Source organism: Misgurnus anguillicaudatus, chromosome 1, assembly GCF_027580225.2.
Source record: "Misgurnus anguillicaudatus chromosome 1, ASM2758022v2, whole genome shotgun sequence".
Classification (NCBI taxonomy): domain Eukaryota; kingdom Metazoa; phylum Chordata; class Actinopteri; order Cypriniformes; family Cobitidae; genus Misgurnus; species Misgurnus anguillicaudatus.
Window position 1 is genome coordinate 403,057 of NC_073337.2, and position 22,319 is coordinate 425,375.

A 22,319-nucleotide genomic window follows, 5' to 3' on the forward strand; every position below is an offset into this window, starting at 1 on the left:
AGGGAGGAAGGACATCGGGGTCCACTTCAGAGGGAGGGGGCCCATCCTCGGATGTTGCGGAGGCTGTGGACCCGGAGGGAGGCACAACAGATTCTACAGACATCATAGAACACGACGCTGCAGTATCCATTGGGACCTCTACCGGCTGTGGACGAGGAGGCTGAGAGCCAGAGGACGAATCCCTCGGCCGGTTCAGCACAGTGATGCGGAGGTCGTCCTTTGAGAGCCTCACAGCCGCACCGTGGCGACGCTCAACACTCGCAGGACGCGGTTTGCGTTTTTCCCGAAGGAAAGACAACCGTCTCTGCAAATCCACAAGGGACATGCTCTCGCAATGAGAACACTCACCCTCAGCAAACGCTGCCTCCGCGTGCTCGATGCCCAAGCACGAAAGACAACGCTCGTGACCGTCCTTCGGACCCATGTACTTCCCGCACCCAAGATCGCATGGACGAAAAGCCATCCTTAAAAGGACACTGATCTCCAGATATACGAGAGAGTGGCTGCCTTTAACAAGGCACAAAGCTCTCCGTATCACTCTTTTAGGGAAATTCACTCAGATGCTCAGTTGATGATGCGCACAGGGAAAGGCAACGCACACACTAAACTCAAAACAAAAAAGATGCAGAGTCATGGAATACTGTGAGGCGTCCACTCTGGTACTGCTAGCCCAACCAACTTCAGCAATCAATCCCAAACCGAGCAGAGTAGCTTCTCAGTAGCAGATACTGCCGGCTTTCGAAGCGAAAAAGCTCATTTCCATATTTGCACCTGCTGCTTATATACGCACCTGGCGGGGTGGCGCCAGCATTATGCAAATATCTCAATGCCAAGTTCATTGGCGTCTTAGTAGTTATCGAAGCAGATTGGTCCCTCTAAGCGAGTTCCCAATTCGTCGGTCACGAAGTGATGTCGTAGTGACCGACTGAAAGGGAACCAGAAAGAACTGTTGTATAATAAGTTTTAATTCTGATTTAAAATGTTGATTTTAAGGTAAATGTTAAGTGATAGAGCAGTGTTTTTAAACAAAGATTAGGTTACTGATAGCTATAACACTGCACGGCTGTTACAAATTACAGATATTTTAATATTATCTAACTGGGATAGAAGTTTATACAAAAGTAAAGGCAACCAGCCAGATGAGGAGGCAAATTATGCAGATTATAGTGATTTTGACATGGGCACTAATTATGTTGGCTTGAGAAAGCCAACATACTGTTGTTGCACTTAAACTTCTCTATTATTAGTGGTGCTTACATTTAGTGGTAAGCACAAACCTCACATGCGTGTACGTGTGTCAGATGACCCCTCCCTCCTCTACTTAGGGGCACCAGCTCAAGAATTTCACTTTAACAATAAGAATGATCTAAATAGACCATTCAACAAAAAAGAAAATATGTAAATTGTAGAGAGTTTGTCATCTAATTTACTTGAAGGATTTTGTGAGATTCCTTTAACTGTAGAACCCTTTAACTGTATTATCAACACAATTTCAATTCAATTCAATTCAATTTTATTTATATAGCGCTTTTCACAATTTGGTAATTGTATCAAAGCAGCTTTACATAATAGATGCAGTGAAAAGCACAGAAAATCGACAGATAGCACAACATAATAAACGATAGCACAAGCAGTTAAATTTGCTACGGCTATAAATCAACATTATAAACAAACGTATTACTAATGTAACGTATAGAAGTTAAGCCCAAAAAGGCTGCCTCCCCGGGTTGAAAAACCCCCTAGGAGAAAAAAACCCCGGAATTTTAGCCGGGGAAGTAAAAAAGTCATAGGAGTAAAAAACACTTGGGTGGTATATATATATATATATATATATATATACACATTGAAACGGAAGGAGATTGAGCGGAGATTAAGCGGAGATTAAGCGGGTTCTGCCGGTGGTCTTTGGTCAGGCATCAGCTGGACATCACGTTGAAGAACAGCTAGTAGATCAGTTGTGTGCCGACTTTCACATGTACCGGAACTGGATCTGTTTGTCTCGTCCTCGGGATCAAGGACGAGACAGGGAGAGAGACACAAAATCTTATTAGCGTAGGGGCCGTTCACATAGAAAACAAGTGTCACACAGTAATGTGGTTTTAGTCAGCTCGGTTCCGGACAGGCTAACTATTGCTGGTTAAGTGTATTACATATAGTTAATGATTTTAGAAACGGAAACAGAACTCGTTTGACTAAGGCCAGAGGCCCCACTGCCGTCGTTAATGCTAACGTACAGTGGCAAACGGTTCTGTATGACATACTATTTTAAGGTCATGGGAAAAGGCCAAAATTGCAAGCCGGCCATATTTGGCAGTTAAGACTCAGTCGAAAACCAATTCAAAGTTTCAGCATATTACTAAAGAGTATTAATGAGATTTACCATGCTTTGAAGTGTTGACGAAAAAAAAGGTTTTAATTTATTCATTAATTTATTTATTTATTAGGTTGTACAAGCTAGCTATTAGGAGATAAGTACCATTGTTAAAACAACTATTTGAAAGCCTTGTTAAAGAGAAAAGTTTTAAGTCTAGATTTAAAGTTATCTACTGTCTCTGATTTTCGGACGTCGGTTGGTAAATCATTCCATAGCTTAGGGGCTAAGTAGGAAAAGGATCTGCCACCTTTAGACACTTTTGATATTTTAGGGATAATTAAGAGGCCAGAATTTTGTGACCGCAATGCACGTGATGGATTGTATTCTGATAATAATTCTCTAAGATATGAGGGTGCTAGGCCATTTAAGGCTTTGTAGGTGATTAGTAATATTTTAAATTGTATACGATATTTAACTGGTAGCCAGTGTAAAGATGCCAGAATTGGGCTTATGCGGTCATACTTCTTAGTTCGAGTAAGAACTCTTGCAGAAGCGTTTTGAACTAGCTGAAGCTTGTTGACCTGTTTTGCATGGCATCCTCCGAGTAACGAGTTACAATAGTCTATTCTAGAGGTCATAAAAGCGTGGATAAGCTTCTCTGCATCTGATGCAGACAACATATGGCGTATTTTTGAGATATTTCTAAGGTGGAAGAATGCTGTGCGGCAGACATTGGAGATATGGCTGTCGAAGGATAAACTGCTGTCGAACATCACACCTAAATTCTTAACCGTGGAGGTTGGCACCACAGTGCAGCCATTTATGGGCAACTTGTAATCTGTCATATTATATTTGTAGCGATTCGGTTCGATAACAAGTATCTCTGTCTTATTGGAGTTTAGCATAAGAAAATTATGTGACATCCAGTCACTTATATCGCTGATGCAGTCTGATAGCTTAGAAAAATTTTGTGTTTCGCTAGGATGCGAGGAGATGTAAAGCTGTGTGTCATCTGCATAGCAGTGAAACTGTATGTTATGATTTCTGATAATATCTCCCAGAGGTAACATATATAACGAGAACAGGATAGGACCTAAAACTGATCCCTGCGGTACGCCGTATTTAACCAGGGAGTGATGTGACTCCTCCTCATTTACATAAACAAAGTGATAGCGATTGGTTAGATACGATCTGAACCAAGCTAGCGCCTGACCACTGATGCCAACATAGTTTTCTAGCCTATTAAGTAAGATTGTGTGATCTATTGTGTCAAAGGCTGCACTAAGGTCTAATAATATAAGGAGTGATATTTCACCACGGTCGGATGTTAGGAGAAGGTCATTTGTAACTCTAAGCAGCGCTGTCTCTGTGCTATGGTGGGGCCTGAATCCTGATTGGAACTTTTCATACGTACTATTATTTGCTAAGAATGTGCGTAGCTGGCTTGCCACTACCTTTTCTAATATTTTGGAAAGAAAAGGGAGATTTGAGATTGGTCTAAAGTTATTTAGATCTCCCTGGTCAAGGTTTGGTTTTTTAATGAGCGGTCTAATAACTGCTAGTTTGAAAGCTGTAGGAACGTAGCCTAATTCTAATGATGAGTTAAAGACATTTAGTACTGGGTTAGACACTATAGGGAATACCTCTTTGAGTAATTTTGTGGGAACAGGGTCCAATATACAGGACGATGATTTGGATGATGCTACTAATTTAGATAGCTCATCTATTGTAGTAGGTTTAAATGACTCAAGATGTTCGTATGGTAGGCAAGCGTTAAATGTATTACTGGGTAGAGTGGTGGCTGCTTGGGTACCTACAATGTTTTCCCTAATTATCATAATTTTCTTAGTAAAGAAGTTCATGAAGTCGTTACTATTGTGTGGGAGTTTATTAGTGGGTTCTGTTTGTTCTTTATTTCTAGTCAGTTTCGCAACTGTGCTAAAGAGGAAGCGAGGGTTATTATGATTTTCTTTAATAAGATTGCTGAGATACGTAGATCTGGCGATTTTTATAGCCTGTCTGTAGTGTTTAACACTCTCTTTCCATGCTGCACGCCATACCTCTAACTTTGTGCTTCTATAATTTCTTTCCATTTTCCTAGTTGCCTTTTTGAGTGCTGCTGTGTGATGATCATACCATGGAGCTGGCGTTTTTTCTTTGATTCTCTTTTTTCGAATTGGAGCTACGGCATCCAATGTGTTAGAACAAATACTGTTCAGGTTTTCTATTACAATATCTAGATCTTCAGGGTTATCTGCTACATGTTTCATTTGGGACAGGTCTGGAAGAGTGCTAATAAAGTTATCTTTAGTGGTGGAAATTATTGTTCTGGCTAGTCGGTAGCGTATTGTGGATCGAGTGATCATATCTAGAAGTACCGTGTATGAGACAAGGCAATGGTCTGAAACTGCATCGCTCTGAGGTGATATCTCGATTTCATTAATATTGAGCCCGAGTGACAGAATTAAGTCTAATGTGTGCCTATGAGTATGCGTGGGCCCTGTCACGTTTTGTCTAATATTGAGAGAATTTAGAATATCCATAAATGCTAATCCTAATGTATCCGTTGGGTTATCAACATGTATATTAAAGTCACCAACGATAAGAGCTTTATCTACAGTGACTACGAGGTCAGACAGGAAATTTGATATTTCTTTAAGAAAATCTACATGATGGCCCGGAGGTCTATAGATTGTAGCAAGGACAAAAGAGAGCTGTTTATGGTTACGATCAGTTATTTCCATATTTAATAGCATTATTTCAAATGAATTAAATTTTAGTTTGGATTTATGGTTTACTTTAAAAAAATTTTTGTATATTGTAGCTACACCACCCCCTCTCCCCTTTAAACGCGGTTCATGTTTATAATAGTAGTCTTGTGGGGTGGATTCGTTTAAACTAATGTAATCGTCTGCTTTAAGCCAGGTTTCTGTTAAAGAGAGTGCATCTAAGTTTTGGTCAGTTATTATTTCATTGACAATAGGTTCTTTATTGGTAAGCGATCTAATGTTAAGAAGGCCGAATTTTAACCTTCGAGGTTCATCTGTAAACGTATTGTTTTCTAATTTTATGTTTGTAAGATTTGTACGAGACGAGGTAAACGGTGCTCTGTATTCGTTTGTTCGAGGAACACACACAGTTGAAATGTGTTGATACTCTGGTAAGATAGATTCTAAGTTCTGGGATATATGTGATCTTGACATGTCAGAGCTACTAACAGATGGACGGGTAGGCCGATCTATCTGTTTCCTGACCTGGGCCCTGGGTAGTCAAACTGTATTAGAATTTAGAGTATTGGTCAGATTTCTAGAGAGTATAGCATTTCCTTCCGATGACGGATGAAGGCCATCTCTCTTTAGCAGGTCAGGTCTCCCCCTGAAGTGTTTCCAATTATCTATAAACCCTACGTTATGCTGAGGGCACCATTTTGACATCCAGTGGTGAAGAGACACTAATCTGCTATAAGTTTCATCACCCCGGTAGGCGGGGAGGGGACCAGAGCAAATTACATTATCTGACATTGTTTTTGCAATTTCACACACCTCTTTAATAGTATCTTTGGTGATCTCTGACTGGCGGAGTCTGGTGTCATTTGCGCCGGCATGAATAACGATTTTAGAAAACTTACGCTTAGCATTAGCCAGTACTTTAAGTTTGGATCTAATGTCAGACGATCTGGCTCCCGGTATACAGTCAACTATGGTGGCTGGTGCCTCAATGTTCACGTTCTTAAGTATCGAGTCTCCAATAACAAGGGCACCTTTAACAGATGTCTCAGCCGGTGTATTGTTTAGAATCTCGAATCTGTTAGAAATTACTAAGGGGGACTTCAATGGGCATCGAATATGACTACGCCGCCTGACAGTCACCCAGTTAGTCGGCCGTGTTAACTCAGTTGCCGGAACCGAGCTATGTGTACTACGCGTTACCGTAGGCGCACCCGAAACAGTGTTTAAAACATTAACATTAGCATTAGCGGTCTTACTGTCCTCAACGAGAGTTCGGATGTGCGCTTCAAGTTCTGCAACCTTCTCCGTCAGCCTTACTACTTCAATACACTTAACACATGTAAACCCCTCTATGCTGACGGAAGAAGCTAAACTGTACATGTGGCAAGCAGTGCAGGTTACAATGACAAGCGGAGTCGGAGTCTTACCGTTTTCATTTTGGGCGATGGCGTCTCTGCTCGCCTGAACGCGGTCCGTGAAGCTGCATCGAGACCGGTGCTCGCTCGCTGGCTGCCTCGTACGTCTCCGGGTGCCTGGAGCCAGGGTAATGTGAGGCACGCTGTACCGCCTGGTGCTAATGCCGGGACACAACTCCTCCACAGCTTCCCGCTCTGGTGAGGAAAGGTCTGAAAAACATACATCGGATGAGTCCGCCATTGGATCGAAAAGGAAGGCAGATTTACAGTAAGCAAACAGTGAGGAAATGGTAAACAAACTTCAGCCAGCACGTTTGTTGAAGCTAGCGGGCTATATGCTAACACTAAGTGTTTACCAGTGATAAATCGATTTAGTTATAAATACTGTTGAATAATCGTCACGCTAAAGTATTCCTAAGATGAACTAGTAAGTTATATTATATAGATAGTAACAAGATAGTAAGAAAATAGGATTTGGATGATGAACTCGACGGAGCTCCGATAACAGTGTTGCCACTCCACTCTCTCTTGCGTCTCTCTCTTGCGTCTCTCTCTTGCGTCTCTCTCTTGCGTCTCTCTCTTGCGTCTCTCTCTTGCGTCTCTCTCTTGGTGAAAGAATCAAGGAAGACACAGTGATATTAAAATTGAATTTATTAACAAAAGATAAACAAGAATAACTGAAAACACTACTAAATGATACTAAAATATAAAAGAATAGAAAAAGATGAAAAATAAAATGCAAAGCATAGAAATAGAAGGGACTAAGTTGAATTTATGGCAGAATGATTTATGTTTCTGATAAGATGAAAATCTTACTTCTTATAACCCAAATAATTAAAGAATTATCTGCTAAACATTAAAGAAATCAGTTATCCAATATTGAAAAGCATCTGTAGTAAATAGTTACTGACAGAATACACCAATGCCATGTTTGGTTATGTGATATTTACATTCTGTGCGGTCGAATGAGCAGTCCGGTGGTGGCTGTCGGGCACTTTTCAGGCTTTTCCGTGCTGTAATGGTGAAAGAATCAGGTTCAGTTCAATAGCCTTAAGCACAAAGTGCTGTGGAAATGCTAATCTCTGAGAGGATTCTAGCGATCTAAACACACAGACGCGGTCCTGTGGTCGGTGCAGAATGTCTTTAACAAATCTGGAACACGCAGATGAAGGTTCTTTGAAGTGAAGGTTGGAGCTTCACCTTGTTGCAGACATCTGTGATTGCCTTTCTGGACGAGAAGCTCGGAACGTAGTGTGATCCGCTTAGTCTCTGGACGCACAGGCCGGAAACTCAGAACTTGTGCTCGATCTGGCTCAGTCTCTGTTGTCAAACGAGGAGCTGTGAAAATCTCAAGAAGAGAGTCAGAAACTTTGTCATGGCCCGTTGTATTTTTTCTGTACTTTAATACAGTCTCTGAGTGCGGTCTCTATGCTACTATTATAAATATCATTAGTGTCATGTGTTGCAGGGTGTTCATAAGTGTAAAGCTGTGAGCAGTGATTACCTAAAGCTGGAGTCCCTTGTGCAGAAGGTTGTTTCGCCATATCTGGGTACCCATGGCCTTTTTTCCAGTGATGGCTCTGTCTCTCAGTGTTCATGTGTGTTGGGTGAGTTTAGAACATCTTCATCAATCACTGCGCAATTATGATAAAATGGCTTTTATATATTTCTTTTAGAGAAACGGCTTCAATGCAGGAGGACACATACTAACACTTTACCTACAAAAAACCCTGTGGTTCGCTCCAAAAGCTACAACATACCTATGCTGACACCTGTGGCCGAATACGACTCAGAAAGCATCACGGTGGGCAACGTGTGCGTCCGACGGCAGTCCGTTTGTCAAATGACTTCCTGTCTGGAGGAAACTGCCTTCACTGAGGTCTCTCCCATGTCATCCTTTCCCTCCCATGCCGAGGATTCTGAAGATGTGGGGCATCACACTTCTGCCTCTTCTTCACCCATATTCTCAGAACTCTGCTGCAACAGTGTCCAGGAACCAGGAGTTCACCAGGACATCCCTGTTCCCAGGATTTTATCCAGTCCAGAGACTGTTGTGGATCAGATTCTGGAGTCGTTGGACTCTGACAATGAGGGAATATTCATCGACTTCCGCCGACAGTGTTCAAGCTCATCCAAGTTCAGTCACATAAGTGAGAGTGTGGAGTAACTGTTGAGTTCAACAAACCAATTTAATATCTCCACTTCATCAGACAATTATTTTTTAAAGTTTGTCGAATTTACAGATTTTTTTCTTGGACCCTGGATGTGTTCAAAAAAGCACAATAGCCAGCTTAGTATGTATACAGCTCACACAAGTTTGTAGGCATGCAGTAATTATCTTTTTTAAAGAAAACAACTATATGTAACAACTTGTATATAATACATAATGTTTATGCAGTATTGTAAAAAAACGTTTTTACTTTGCAGTGTGGTGCTTTTTTCTGGACACAGCCCTAATAATTAATTAATAGTAATTATTCTTGTCTTTTTAGAAATAGATTCTCATGAAATGAGGTACAAACTCCATGATTTGATCTAACTGTGACAGCCACTGTAGAATTAGAAATATTACTTTGACAAGATAGTCTTTTTTAAAACATTCATTAAAAAAAATCCTCCAATGATTTTATAGGCCAAATCAAGGTTGTCCTTGGTAATGTTTTCATTCTTTTTTGTTTCAGTTTAGGTTTCAGTTGTGTTGTGGTGGCTGAATTAAAGCTCACTGAAATCAACCCATCAAATCAGATCTTCGTACGTGGATTACTCAGTTAGCTGGATTTGATTGTTGATGATTTGGCTTGATCTTGGATTATTTAGTTCTTAAAAGCTCATCATAGAGTTGCTGTCATAGCAACCGGTCCGTAAGATTAAACCTGCTCGGGAGCAGGCTTATTTCATGTAAACAAGATTAGTTTGTACCTTTTTAAGTGGATGTGATACGGAAAGTCTGAAGCAGTCGTGTATTCTCCATTATATGAGCACAATCTGCGTAAGATGCACGATGAAAAGCTTTTCAAATTCAACACGTAATACAAAAGAATAGATAAAAATCTTTTAGCAATGTTATTTAAAAATATATAATATAACAAATATATTTTTTCTGTACTTGTGCCACTTGTTTTTGTGTAACAGATGTTTTGATTATTATTCTTAAACGAATGACAAGGCAAACCTGCTGATCACATTCAGTTTAAATGTATTTTCATTATCCTTAATAAAAACAGCAATCAATCATCTTTACCCAGCAGTAATAGATGTTATGTACAATAAAGAATATTACTCGGTGTGAAATAAATTTCCTTTGAATAAACTCATCTCCGATTTTAGTTTTGTCTTTAGATTGTCAAGTAGAATCATGCATGAAAGGGTTTTCGTTTAGTAATTTCTATCTGTTTTAAAACTTTGTCTACAAAGATGTTACTCTGTCCCTTTCCTGTAACAAAAATGCCAATAACCAAATAAGTTTTTTGCACATATTTTCACATATCTTTATCTTCTTTACTACACTTTTCGGTGCAGACTCAGCAGAGGCAGGACTTCCAGTTAATGTGGACTATTGCTAATATTGTTGTAGTCAGTTATTAGTTATATAAGAATAATGTAATTGAAGTAAACTTATTGAACCACTTGCATATAGTTTCTCTGTCATCTGAGAGGATTTCTTTACTGTCCTGTGCATTGCTATCAGAAACAGTTGCACTTTATAATCTTTGGATGTAGAATGACATTTACATTCACTTACTGCACATCATACTTCATTTAACACATTATTGGGAACTGCTGAAAGTGTTGGTGTATTATCTATAACTGCACAAAAGAGAGGAAAACACAATCTTATAATAAACTACAATTCAAATTTTATTTATCAGCAGTTAAATTGTTGCATTGGCTGTAGGTTTAAGAAAGAGCAGCTGCTCCAGAGATGATCTGCACAATCAATCAGATTAGAGACATCACTCCTGCCAGCACATAACATGAAGATGCAGGACCACCACCTGTGTTTTTTTATTCTGCTTTTTAGGTTGCTGTTACAAACAGACAAAATAGCATTTAACTGTTTTTAAAAATTAAAGTACTTTATGAGCATCAAAGTTTGATTACAATCATTAATTTCAATCTTTGAAAGCATAGTAAAAATATCAAGATATTTTTACAGAATATTTTACATTATGTAGGGTGATTTTATGTACAAAAAGTAGCTTTAACTGGGTTTTTAAATTCAGTGTCATAAAAAGTTCACAACCTATCATCAATAGCTCGCGCACTGCAGGGGTTAAAAATGGGCGTGTTCTTGGCTATTGTAACAACTGGCCAATCACAGCGTTGCTGATCAGTGTTTTTACTATCAATAGGCCTATGTATTGCCTTTTCTTGCAGTGCACGAACGCGCAATGATCTCAGATAATTCAATCCTGTCATACTAATCATAAACAGCAGTGGTGTTCAAAGAACCGAATACACTCTTAGAACGAATGTGTTAAAAACCAGCTTCACTCTGTGTTATTTTTGAAACAACACATTTTGTGTTACTTTTTACACAACTTTTTGTTATATTTTAACACAAAATCAACACAAAATGACACATAATGTGTTAAAATTACACGCACAAAGATGTGTAAAAAATTAACACATCCTTTCCAAGAGTGTAAGCGAGATCATAATTAGCAAGATCTGAACATCTCGGATGTCTCATTTGATCTCTGATGTAGCAACGGACGAAGAATGGACCCCTGGTAGAAGTTGAGGTTAAAGATTTTAACGATAAATGAGCACAATTATGTTTGGTTGTTTAACAAGACAAATGTTGTTGAGAAAAGTCAGATGGTCCTGTCTTGTGTTATGCTCTTGTTTTTGTTCTAATGTTAAAAATAACACGTTTAAGAGATAAACTGTGAAATGTACGTTTGTCTATAGACGTGAGAGGTGTATCTCACTAAATAAAAATTATTAAAGAACTTTAAAAGACATCTGATAACATAATTATAGCCACAAGTTGCCTATCGCTGAGGCACAAACCATATACTCAAATACCATATATGACATGGTAAGTTTGACTGTTTTTGAAACTTTAATATGGAGCCAATAGAGTGCCGAAGTAATGGCATCACTTTGTAGGCTAAAACGCGAAAGTGAGTTACCATTTTAGCACTTACGGTTCCCTAGCCCTGAAGTCTATGGGTTTTTTGAATGGGTTTTTGCTAAATCGCCTGAAATAAGGTCTGTGGTTAACAAAGCCTCTAAATATTTTTACGTTTTGTTCTATGACATAAAATACACCAGTTATAATCTGCTTGTGATTTTTTTAAACTTTATTGTGTCTTAAAAACGGTGGTTGCTAACAAGTTGCTAATTTGGAGAGTACATCCTTGGCGGGGAGTTTAGACGTCATCATGACAGGAAATCTGTAGTGATGGGCAGAGCGAGGCTTCGTGAAACACTGAAACAGTTGAATCAATTGTGTCGAGGCTTCGAAACATAGTTCGAACCCGCCTCCCCAGTGACACCTAGTGGTCATTTGCACATATAGCCATAGCGCAGCCTTGACAAGGTTAGACGATTGCTGACAAATTGTATCCCACTTGTTGATTGGTTGACACAAGAAGTCGGGTGGGAGAGTGGATAGTGTCGTCAACTCTCTTACAATAACCCTTTGGATCAAACCCCGGGAAATAGCCCAGCAAACAGGGGACGTCCCCCGGACGTCGCGAACGTCCTCTTAGGTCCGCATAAGGTCCTCAATTGGTCCGCATTGTAACGTTCGCTGGCGGACCTTTCGGGGACGTCGGCATTTGGTCCGCTTGGTAACGTTCGGTGGTGGACCTTCCGAGGACGTCCGCATTTGGTCCGCTTTGTAACGTTCGCTGGCGGACCTTCCGGTGACGTCCGCATATGGTCCGCTAGACAACGTTCGATGGCGGACCTTCCGGGGACGTGAAACCACTCGAAGCTTTAATATAAACCCATACTACACATTTAACCATAAGGCAGAGAGTTACACTTAGAGTTACCCTTTTATGCAACATCAAAGTAAAAATTCTCTTTTTGCTATGGCTTTACTAATGAAAATCGTAATTTATCTAATATTAAGAATTTTTTTCTTAATTTATAAACTAGTATGCTAAAAACATGTCCTTTATATCGACCCTTTACTGACTATATTACATAGATTCCATTAAAGCTGCTTACAATTGTACTATAATTTTATTGCATTTAAAGTAAATGAAAGATCTGGCACCTTGTCTTTTTTAGTAAATGATTTTCCCCACTATTCCTAAGACATAACTATGGTCAATAAATCGAAATCACAATGCACATATTCATGTAAAAGTTAAAGAATCCACCATTGTGAAGTTAAATATCACTCGATTAAATATAAATGAAGTGCAAAGACACATACGTTAATATGAGTGTTGTGTGGTTCTTCAAGCGTGAGAGGTGTATCTCACTAAATAAAAATTATTAAAGAACTTTAAAAGACATCTGATAACATAATTATAGCCACAAGTTGCCTATCGCTGAGGCACAAACCATATACTCAAATACCATATATGACATGGTAAGTTTGACTGTTTTTGAAACTTTAATATGGAGCCAATAGAGTGCCGAAGTAATGGCATCACTTTGTAGGCTAAAACGCGAAAGTGAGTTACCATTTTAGCACTTACGGTTCCCTAGCCCTGAAGTCTATGGGTTTTTTGAATGGGTTTTTGCTAAATCGCCTGAAATAAGGTCTGTGGTTAACAAAGCCTCTAAATATTTTTACGTTTTGTTCTATGACATAAAATACACCAGTTATAATCTGCTTGTGATTTTTTTAAACTTTATTGTGTCTTAAAAACGGTGGTTGCTAACAAGTTGCTAATTTGGAGAGTACATCCTTGGCGGGGAGTTTAGACGTCATCATGACAGGAAATCTGTAGTGATGGGCAGAGCGAGGCTTCGTGAAACACTGAAACAGTTGAATCAATTGTGTCGAGGCTTCGAAACATAGTTCGAACCCGCCTCCCCAGTGACACCTAGTGGTCATTTGCACGTATAGCCATAGCGCAGCCTTGACAAGGTTAGACGATTGCTGACAAATTGTATCCCACTTGTTGATTGGTTGACACAAGAAGTCGGGTGGGAGAGTGGATAGTGTCGTCAACTCTCTTACAATAACCCTTTGGATCAAACCCCGGGAAATAGCCCAGCAAACAGGGGACGTCCCCCGGACGTCGCGAACGTCCTCTTAGGTCCGCATAAGGTCCTCAATTGGTCCGCATTGTAACGTTCGCTGGCGGACCTTCCGGGGATGTCCGCATATGGTCCGCATTGTAACGTTCGCTGGTGGAACTTCCGGGAACGTCCGCATATGGTCCGCTAAATAACGTTCGCTGGCGGACCTTCCGGTGACGTCCGCATATGGTCCGCTAGACAACGTTCGATGGCGGACCTTCCGGGGACGTGAAACCACTCGAAGCTTTAATATAAACCCATACTACACATTTAACCATAAGGCAGAGAGTTACACTTAGAGTTACCCTTTTATGCAACATCAAAGTAAAAATTCTCTTTTTGCTATGGCTTTACTAATGAAAATCGTAATTTATCTAATATTAAGAATTTTTTTCTTAATTTATAAACTAGTATGCTAAAAACATGTCCTTTATATCGACCCTTTACTGACTATATTACATAGATTCCATTAAAGCTGCTTACAATTGTACTATAATTTTATTGCATTTAAAGTAAATGAAAGATCTGGCACCTTGTCTTTTTTAGTAAATGATTTTCCCCACTATTCCTAAGACATAACTATGGTCAATAAATCGAAATCACAATGCACATATTCATGTAAAAGTTAAAGAATCCACCATTGTGAAGTTAAATATCACTCGATTAAATATAAATGAAGTGCAAAGACACATACGTTAATATGAGTGTTGTGTGGTTCTTCAAGCGTTGTCTTTCTCATATATGAAGCACTCCATGATAAATAATTGTAAAAATCTATATAAATACATTATATCAAGGAAAAACAAACTTGAATCTACAACTACAGTTCAAATGTAAAACTTTTTGCGAAGTTATTATTGCGAAGGATTCAAAATGCAAGCAAAGCAATGCAAACAGAAATGCAGAATGACAGTCGCTCAATCTGTTGCAAGCAATGACTTTCAAACAGCAAGTGTAAAGAGGCCAAACACGCAGAATTACAAGTCCAACGCTGAAACTGCTGGAAAAGAACAGTGAAAAAGATACAGGTAAGACATTTACACATTTTTAGGTTTAGTATCAAATTCAGGCCCGGCGCCACGAGGGGGCAAAAGGGGGCATTGCCCCCTCAGATCTGATTTGTGCCCCCTCTGTTTCACTTTTGTATTCATGGTTACAAATAAAATGTTCAACCTTTTGAGTTAAGTAATAATTTAAACTTATCCCCATATGGGATTTATAATGTTAAGTGATGTGACATTACTGCCAGATTCAAACGTCTTTCGCGTTGGTTGGCGCTGAGTCAGACGGACGAGCTCAGCGCTGTCATATATCAATGCAGTGTTTTCAACCTCACAATGTTTATTTTAGATTTCAGACATTTAAATACACATAAGCACTGGTAAAACAATATCCTACATTTAGTGTGTAAAAGACACACTGATGTCTGTGGACACAGCAATAAAAATTTATTCAAATAAGATAGTAATTTGCAAATAATAAACAAATATTATTTTCAAATAATAATAATTTGCTGACGTGTGTTATTCATGTCAGACAAACACAGTGAAAGCATCTATAAAGTTTACTCTATTGTTATAAATGTTATAATGATAACTGTTTGAAAGACGGAGATGCGCATCTGTCAATCGTCAATCAGCTATTACATAACAGAGCGAGCGAGGCCAGAGACGAACGTGCTCTTTAACAGGAATTAATATATGGAATAATTTGTGCATCTTTGAATAACTGTAAGAATACGTTTCCTTTAAATATCATTTTTGTCATATAAAGTTTTAAGAGATAATAATGTTTTATCCACTTTTATTGTTTATTTAAACTTGGGGTTAACAGCGTGTTTGGCGCATTTAGCCTGCCTCAGAGTTTATTTCAGTAATATTGCTGTAATTCCGGTAATAATAATAAAATTAACATGTCAATCCTGCTTCCTTCTCTGTTTTTTAATTTCATTATGCTGCTATGTTAAGTTATATGTGGAAATGTATTGCCATATGAGACGTCCGTTGCCCTTATATAAATACCCTCGTCTATTCAAATCATATGCGGAATAATGCGTGCATCTTTGAATAACTGTAAGAATACAGTTCCTTTGAAAATAACTTTTGTCAAAGTTTTGAGAATAATGTTAGGATATTTATTGCAGACGTCTATTGCCGTTGAATAGCCTACTCTCCTCTATAATATGGAAATCACATAGGAAATATATAATGTGGTATACTGCACATACCCTGCTAATTTTAATTTATATGTGGAGTTAAATAAACCTTTGCAAATCTGCTGATTTAATCCATTCATTTCCTGACCACCCAGCACCAGGCTAGAGATTTTAAACATCCTTAATCCACACGTACTAGTCTACTAAGTAATATCTCATGATCTATCATCATTAATGAGTTTCTGGTTACCTGTGCTGTGCAGTTGCATATGGAGTGTTTTATGGAGCGCTGCATTTAAAAATATGTCTTTCCAAAGGAAGATCTTAGTGTATCATTGTTGGTATAAAGAAAACCCCTTAAACATTTCACATGCCCCCTCAGTCATCTCATCCTGCAGCCGGGCCTGATCAAATTGCAATGGTAACACTTTACAATAAGCATGTATTTGTTAGCATTTGCTACCATGAACTAACAATAAACAATCCCAGCAAACATTTGGACGTGTGATGACCGTTGAAAAGACGTCCGTTCGTCACGTCCCGTCATGGTTGAAAAATAGTTCCAAAATGAAAATCCAACCGACGTCTTTGACGTCATCTGACCGTGAATCACACGTCTTTTCTGCTACCATGAACTAACAATAAACAATCCCAGCAAACATTTGGACGTGTGATGACCGTTGAAAAGACGTCCGTTCGTCACGTCCCGTCATGGTTGAAAAATAGTTCCAAAATGAAAATCCAACCGACGTCTTTGACGTCATCTGACCGTGAATCACACGTCTTTTCTGCACGGTCCGTGCACATCTAAAAATGTCCTCTTCTGGACGGTAATATGAGTCTCTGCTTAATTCAGGGGTTATACTCACTTAAACGTGCATATAAAACAGGCTAGTTTGTACAATTGTTATAGGCAATTTTTAAGGTTCTTAAAATACTCAAATTCAGTACAGTCAGACCTGAACGTCTTTATAACGTTGTAATCACGTGTATTTCACAAACACATTAAAGAACACATTATTTGTGGACATAAGCAAAAAAAAGAAGCATGTTCTGATTTAGCACTTTTTATTTTTTTAAATCGTTTAACTACAATAACAATTTCAAAATACTTTATTATATAAAAGGATAGTTCACCCAAAAATGATTATTTAGTAATTTACTCTCTCTTATGTTTCAAACCTGTATACCTTTCTATGTTCTGCTGAACACAAAGATATTTGAAAGAATGTTTTTAACAAAGCAGATCTCACAACCCATTACTACAATTGTAAAAAAATGATTGACAGTTAGCTTGGTTACAAACATTTTTCAATCTTTGTGTTCAGCAGAAAATAGAAATGTATACAGGTTTGAAACATATGGGTAAGAAAATTATAACAATTTTCATTTTTGGGTGAACTCTCTCTTTAACACATTACAGCTGTTTGGCTTATTTTTTGTATTCACATTCCCCAGCTCTTCCTGGAGCGCGCTTGAGGTGGTCTGCCATAGCTGCATCTATTTCCGAGTCGGTGGCATTTGGGCTCCACCTCTTCACAGCATCTGAGGGAAGAGAAGAATGTTTCTTTTTAAAATAAATACAATTAAAATACAATACAATATATAGTATAAAAAAAGTTCTGCATTAAATAAGTGTTAGATCAGTTGTGGGGGAAACAGCATTTGTCCCCTCCCTCTACAAAACCACTGTGGTGCCCTTGAGAAAAACCCTTAACTAGGTGTGTAATTGTCAAAAAATGAACAGGATATTTCTGATAAAGACAGGTGAGCTGTGATGTCCCCTGAATAGATAAAGCATAGCAACAAAAATTACATCAATATACAAGAACAAGTTTTTTAGATCAACATATTCCCCAAATTACCTTGAATAACATAATACAAAGGTGAGCCTTTAAAAGACTTCTTTTCCAGATGTCCACCACCCCTCATATTGAACTTTGCCATAAGACAATTATGAAAGAAATGTATGATTACTTCACCTTAGACAAATTACCTAAATGGTCAATAAATCACAATTAACAGTAATGTGCAACATAGCAATTGCATGCAATGTTCAAACATAAACTATGTTTTAACATTTCACAACTACTCATCTATCATGTAACAAGTGCTATAAACTATATCCTCATGCATAAGTTTTGATGACAAGTAATGGCTTACACTGAAATTATGTTTTGATTTCTTGTTTTCAGTATGGCTGACTGTTTGAGCCACTTCGAACATTAAAACTTCTGACAAGTATTGTGTGACAGATTAAATCCTGAAATTAAGTAATATAAATAGCTGGGTTAATGGTGGTAATCAATATATATTCCTGAAATATTATGCAGGATTACACAATTCAAGAGAAATACATACCTGTTCATAACATTGTTCACGCAGTCTCTGACAGAATATCCACCAGCTCAGACAGTTGCTGGACCTACATGTGAAAACAATTGAAATAATGTTATAGAAAGATAGAAGGAAATATATATACATATTCTTTATGTCACAACTTACGCAGATCAACATGTTATCAACATCTTTGATGTATTCATAATGTATTCATAATGCAAAATACACAGTCATATAGCATTTCTTACTTCTTGCATTTGAAGCTGAGGCCATGGGCAAAGAATCAGGTAGTCTCCATCCCGTTATTTTTTCTTGTGTTACCTCACCTGTACAAATATAGTTAATTAGTGTAAAATTAGTGTAAAATTTTAACACTAAATAACTTCACAGTGTAATACTGCATTAGTTATGAAATTAGCTGTCTGTACTTTTAGGTCTTCTTTGTGGTTGAGCAATGACAGACATAATAAGCTATGTAGCTTGTATGTGCTATTAACTCAGATTCAGAGAAATGTAAATGTTTATACTCTAAGCCAGGGGTCACCAACGTGAGTCTGTGAGGTGCCCGCCAAAGCACATTCTATTAATAGTCTCAACTGTGATATTTATTCATTACATATTTTTTATATTAGCTTGGCTTGGTTTACGTATGTTAAAATTTTAAACAATACTAAAACATATAAACAAGTCAAATAAAATAAAATAAACAAGTAAAACAAAAAAGTTTTAAGTAGACTATATCAAAAAGTAGCCCTCCAGATTGTTTTATCCATTGTGGTAGCCCTTGCTCACAAAAAGGTTGGAGACCCCTGCTCTAAGCTGTGTTGTCACTAATGTAAAATCTAGGGCTGCACGATAAATCACATACGATATCATGCGCATCTCGTCAGTAAAGCCAGTTCCTTGATTAGTAGTTAATTGCAATCACCTGGTTTCAGATGGATGCTCTCTGGGATTGGGGTGCCCTCTGGGATTGGGGCGTCAATCCAGAATTTGGGATTGTAGACAATACTATATAGACAATAAAAACAAAAGGTGTAAAAAATGATAAGTTATTTAAGGTAAGAAAGGACACATTAATGAATGAATAACACCATAATTGTACGATTAAAAAAATCCTCTTTAGGTGTATGACAATACACACAAGAAAACAATACTCTTTCGGTTGTCTGTAAGATGGCTGTTCATTATGTGAATCTACGAAACAAATTACACCTTGCGTGTAATTTCATTAAGTACAATAAACATACACATGCTCAATGTATTTAAAAAAATACATAGTAGTGTAAAATATTAAAATAAATCACTTTTTATATCAAAGTTTTTGGATATTATGTTGACATTCAGGCAAAACCCTGACTCATGGAATAAATTTTTACCTAAAAATGAGAATGACATTATAAAGGCAAAAGTGTATGCATAGTGTTTGTATAGTGTGGAAATGCACCAAAAAAATAACAAAAGCATCAGTAGCACGTACGTCTCATAGTGTCACAGCTTATTCTAGGGTATAGATCAATCACACCATCTTGATACTGATGTTTACTGTCATGAAGTGTGCCTGTGTAAACAAAATACACCAAAACAATTTATATACATTTTTGAGTTTCATATCAAAATAAATAAAAGTCCTTTTTGAAAGAATCATGCTTTTTCGTAGTATTAAGCAAAGCAGTCAAAAACTTACAACTTAATGTAGGGTAGACAAAGTCTCGGCGTCGGGCACGTCTCATCCAAGCGTGTTGGACACAAAACTTGATCTTTAGCACAAACAAGGACATATGACAAATTAGAACATTAACAAATGTGTAGACTGTTTAAGCCATATCTACACAATTCATATCTACAGTTTTCCATACCTTTTTTTATTGTTTGTAGAATGCGCAACAGCTTTATTTGGTTTGTGTTGACCTTCAACTGTAAATAAAACGAAATTGTAATTAATCATATTAACTCCACAATAACAACTCCAATTTGTTAATGTATTTTCAAACTGAGGCATTTACCTGACTTCTATTTTGGGTGGTTATATTTTGGAGGGTCTGTGTAGGACACAGTGCCTTTAACAGCTTGTTTATTTTTATTTGGATTAGGTTCTGCTTTTCCTTTGTACAAAACAAAAGCAAAGGAAGTTAATCAAACAAACACTTATGCTGAACTTTTAATGCAAAACAGTATTTCATATTTTGCATGTGCAATGTTTTAGGCAATCAAATCATTGTAATTCCATTAATGCCAAATAACTTTTATTTTTCAGATAATTTACTTTCTGAAAGAGACTTTCAAGAGGCTACATTAATAAGTTACAGTAATAACTTTGACTGTATCCTTAAACATACTTTATACCATGTATAAGTTCAAAGTAGCTTTTAGCCTTCTAGCTAATTTTTGCCATACTCAGTGTGGACAATTCTGGCAACGTTTATTTCGGAGCCTTCGTGTCAAACAAGTAAAACTTAAGCACGTTAATCAAATAATACCAGTAGGGCCAAGCTCAAATCGCGGCAGTGGCAGCTAGTAGTGGCACTTCCGGCATCAGTAGTGGCACTTCCGGCATCTGGCTCATTTTGAGGCAGCTAGTAGTGGCACTTCCGCGCGGCAGTGGCAGCTAGTGATGGCACTTCTGGCATCTGGCTCATTTTGAGGCATCTAGTAGTGGCACTTGAGGCATCTGACTTGTTTGTGGCACCTCCGGCATCTTAAGGCAGCTAATCGTGGCACTTCCGGCATCGGACTCATTTTGAGGCAGCTAGTGGTGGCACCGTGACTTTTTGAGGCACTTCAGCGTCGTATATTTGTACCAGCTGTTTTACGCAGTTTTTGTGCTGTCATAATAATGTTTGCGTGCTGGCCGTCAATCGGGCATTTCGTTATGCCTCGGGAACTATAGCCACCACTCTTGGCACTATATGGCCGTTCCTTAATTTACGCGGTGTGTGTGTGTGTGGTGTTGTCATGAATGTGCGCGCACGCTGGCTGACAGTCGTTTGTAGGTGCGGGCATTTCGAGATGCCACGGTTACTCTTGAGATGCCACCACTCTGCCCCCCCCAGAATAGAAATAATAAAATTCTAGTTTTCTAGTTTTGTTCATCTTATTATTTTAGTGGGCAGACTGAGAAACACGTGGGTAAAATATTTCTAATTTATTTAAACAGTATTTTAAAACCAGGAAGCCCCGCTCTCTTGCTAATATTACAGTATTGCAATTCTCTTGTCTACCGGTAGGTGCCCCCAAGCACAAACGAGAAACGGCGCCTATCGCTTTTACTTATTGTGCCCCCTGGTTGTCAATTTTTTTTAAATATATTTTTTTGTTCTGCAGATTAAACTATGTAATACAGATTTGTGAAGACATGAAGGTGGATAAATGATTAAATAATTTTCAGTTTTGGTTTAACCCTTCTATTTGAATTTAGTTTTTACACATAATTTTAATTATTTTAATTTATAATTTTTGTTACAATGGAAATTCTATTTTTTTCATTTTGTGCCAGAAACAATAGATTACAATAAATTAAATCAAGACAATAAAATATGTATACGCTATATGCAGTAAAATACATACCAACAATCACAAAATAGAAAATTGTATAAATTGTACAGTTGCTCAATAAACAGTATGAACGAGGAAAACAGTGCACAATCAAGAGTAGCCTATAGGTAACAAGAAATTCGAAAATAACATGAATGTCACTGTAATAATGGTTATATGATTCTGTGCCGGTAAAATTATAGTTTTGTTACATTATTTTAATATTTTATATACTGTTAATTTATATGACACTGCATTGTGGTGGTGAGGAGAATGAGAATGTTTCACTTACAGTACATAAAGTGACACAACTACCAATCATTAGTACACATAATGCTCTTTTTGCAACATATCAATTGTGGATATTAAACATATCTTGGTTGTTTGGTCTGATAAACAAACTGTGACGTTTTTCTTTTACTTATTTTTTTAAAAAGTTTTATATTCACAACACAATAACTAAAAAGAGTCACTCAAAATTTATTTTGAACGTTTATTCACACTAAAATCACAGGTGTTAATGTACACTGCTGGGCCTGGGGTACATGTGAATCTCCACCCTGTCTGGTCAAAGACAAGTAATAGCAGTATGGTATTTTTTATTTTAGAAAAACAGT

The 22,319-nt window shown here is 37.8% G+C and overlaps 2 long non-coding RNA genes across 3 annotated transcripts; both read right to left on the reverse strand.

The window, feature by feature from the left end:
• Positions 1 to 16,879: 16,879 nt before the first annotated feature.
• Positions 16,880 to 18,510, reverse strand: LOC141366085 (uncharacterized). 2 transcript variants are annotated; one of them, XR_012371085.1, is made up of 3 exons: positions 18,417 to 18,510; positions 18,190 to 18,253; positions 16,880 to 17,373 (listed from the first exon to the last, which is right to left on the reverse strand). It is a non-coding gene; the product is annotated as an uncharacterized lncRNA (long non-coding RNA). The 2 variants fall into 2 exon arrangements; XR_012371092.1 differs by having other exon boundaries at positions 17,694 to 18,253.
• A 197-nt stretch (positions 18,511 to 18,707) lies between these two features.
• Positions 18,708 to 21,036, reverse strand: LOC129432547 (uncharacterized). The gene is made up of 5 exons (XR_008640183.2): positions 20,175 to 21,036; positions 20,028 to 20,085; positions 19,856 to 19,928; positions 19,649 to 19,729; positions 18,708 to 19,179 (listed from the first exon to the last, which is right to left on the reverse strand). It is a non-coding gene; the product is annotated as an uncharacterized lncRNA (long non-coding RNA).
• Between the last annotated feature and the right edge of the window lie 1,283 nt (positions 21,037 to 22,319).